The sequence below is a fragment of the Pinus tabuliformis genome, chromosome 5_2 (genome assembly GCF_031772625.1).
Source record: "Pinus tabuliformis cultivar Carrire ecotype Pingquan chromosome 5_2, CPIR1, whole genome shotgun sequence".
NCBI classification, from domain to species: domain Eukaryota; kingdom Viridiplantae; phylum Streptophyta; class Pinopsida; order Pinales; family Pinaceae; genus Pinus; species Pinus tabuliformis.
In genome coordinates, this window is record NC_142306.1 from 830,945,973 (window position 1) to 830,948,868 (window position 2,896).

Below are 2,896 nucleotides of genomic sequence, written 5' to 3' on the forward strand. Positions count from 1 at the left end.
ATGTGAAAAATTGGCAAGTGTTCGATAATGACACACAAATCAACAATTTCCTGAATTTGAAAGAATAATTCTCAAGCAAAAATATAGACACAAGCACCATTTGTGAAGAACAACAAATAGACAGAATTGAAATTAACATTTCAGCTGAAACAACAGATTAGATTTTACATCCAACAATCTTTACTAGCAAAAATTTACAAGAGCTGAAACAAATGGACTTTGATGAAACTATTGAAGGAGATATTGAAGTGATTGAATTAAAGGATAATTTTTTACCCACATGCTTGACTCCTCTGGAAGATATTTTTGACTCCAATGATATCCCAAGAAAGCCAAAAATGCAGCCCTTAAATGCAAAAATTGAGGACTGTAACGTAGGCACTAAACAGAAGCCTAAAATGATAAAATTGTCCAAAGCATTACCACCTGACCAAAAACTGAAATATATTGAGCTGTTTAAATAATTTCAAGATGTTTTTGCATGGAGCTATGAAGACCTTAAGTCCTATGATACTTATGTGATCCAGCATACAATACCCTTAAAAGAAAATCAAAAACCTTTTAAACAAAAACTTATAAGGGTTAATCCTGTCCTCCTTCCCCTTATTGAAAAGGAAGTCAAAAGAATGTATGAAGCTGGAATAATTGCACCAATTAGATTTTCAGAATGGATCTCAAATCTAGTGCCCACTAGGAAGAAAACAAGAGAAATACGACTGTGTGTTGACTTGAGAAATTTGAATAAAGTTTCTCTAACAGATCACTACCCCTTACCCAAGATGGATCACATTTTACAAAGGGTAGTGGGAGCTTCTAGAATTTCACTGTTAGATGGATTCTCAGGTTTTAATCAGATCCTAGTTCACCTTGATGATCAAGATAAGACTGCTTTTACAACACCTTGGGCAACCTTTAAGTATGTAAAAATATCTTTTGGACTTAAGAATGCAGGGGCAACCTTTCAACGAGCCATGGACATAGCCTTTGCAAAAGAGTTTCATGATTTTCTAGTCATATATCTTGATGATCTCACTACTTTTTCCAAATCAGATCAAGAACATTTAGAACATTTAAGACAAGTGTTTTTAATTTGCAGAAAATATGGCATATCATTAAATCCAAAGAAATCATTATTTAGCCTAGAAGAGGGAAAACTACTAGGTCTCATAATCTCAAAAGATGGCATTAGAATTGACCTAGATAGAATACAAGCTATTCTCCAAGTTCCTCACCCCAGAAATATCAAAGAACTACAAGCTTTCCCAGGGAAAATCAATTTTCTAAGAAGATTCATACCCAACTTGGCTAAACTAATAAGATTGCTGAATAAAATGTTGAAGAAAGATTCCAAAGTCAAGTGGACAATAGAAGCCAAGCAAGCCTTGAAGAGATCAAAATAGCTTTAACTAAAACACCAGTCCTCAGAAGTCCAACATTTGACAGAGACTTTATAATATTTTCCTTTGCATTTGAACATACTATTGCTGCTGTCCTATTACAGAAAGATGATCAAGGATGTGAAAAACCCATTGCTTTTTCGGCAAAGCACTTAGAGATGCACCTTTAAAATATCAAATCATGGAAAAACAAGCTTATGCCCTTGTTAAAGCCATCAAGGATTTAAAAGTTTACATTTTATACTCTCAGGTAATAGCTTATGTACCAATTACTATGGTCAAAAATATTCTAACCCAAGAAGGAATATAAGGAAAAAGAGGCAAATGGATAGCTAACATCTTGGAATATGACATTGAAATCAAACCAACAAAGCTGATAAAAGGACAAGGATTAGCTAAATTGATGACTGAAACCAATTTTCAAGCACTTGACATCAATGAACTGGATAACGAGCAGGAGATGGCGACTCCACAGATCAATCAAGCCTTTTTACAATCACCTTGGTATGCTAATATAATTTATGTATTGTTAAACCTGCAAGTCCTCCATGGTTATCCAGAACTAAAAAGAGATTTCTAACAATGAAAACTTCAAAATTTTGTATAATAGATAATGTTTTATTTTGGAAAAATAATGAAGGCATTTTACTAAGCTGTTTAACAAAGGATGAAACTGAGAAAGTGCTAAAAGAATTTCACGCAGGGGACTGTGGTGGACATTTGTATTGGAAGTCAACTGCTGATAAAATCCTAAGGGCGGGATTTCATTGGCCTACCATGTTCGCTGATGTAAAGAAATTTGTAGTTTCTTGCCATAAATGTCAAATCTTTGAAGGCAAGAGAAAGCTATTACCTTTACCCCTAAAGCCAATTTCCACTGAGAAACCATTTCAACAATGGGGTTTAGATTTCATTGGGGAAATTCACACTCCCTCTTCTGGCCAGAATTAGTGGATTTTGACTGCCACAGACTACTTCACCAAGTGGATAGAAGCCATCCCTTGTAGACAAGCTAATGACTCAGTAATCATGGAATTCCTAGAAACTAATATCTTGTCTAGATTTGGCTGTCTGGAAAAGATTATAACCGACAATGCTGTTGCTTTTAAATCCAAAAGAATGATCAATTTTTGTCACAAATACCATATTACCTTAGGCCACTCCATGGCCTATTACCCTCAAGGTAATGGTCTAGCTGAATCATCCAATAAAAGCTTGATCAATATCATTAAGAAAGTATTGGAGGAAAACAAGAAGAACTGGCATAAAAAGCTTGTCAACGCACTTTGGGCAGACAGATTGACTACAAAGAGATCTATGGGAACAAGCCTCTATGAATTGGTTTATGGCATGGAGGCTGTGTTCCCCTCTTCTTTGGGAATTCCAGTGATAAAATTGTTTCAAGAAATACAGGTAGAACCCAATGACATTCAGAGGAGAATCAATCAAACAATTCATTTACAGTAGACTAGAGAAGAAGTATATCAAAGATCTCAGAT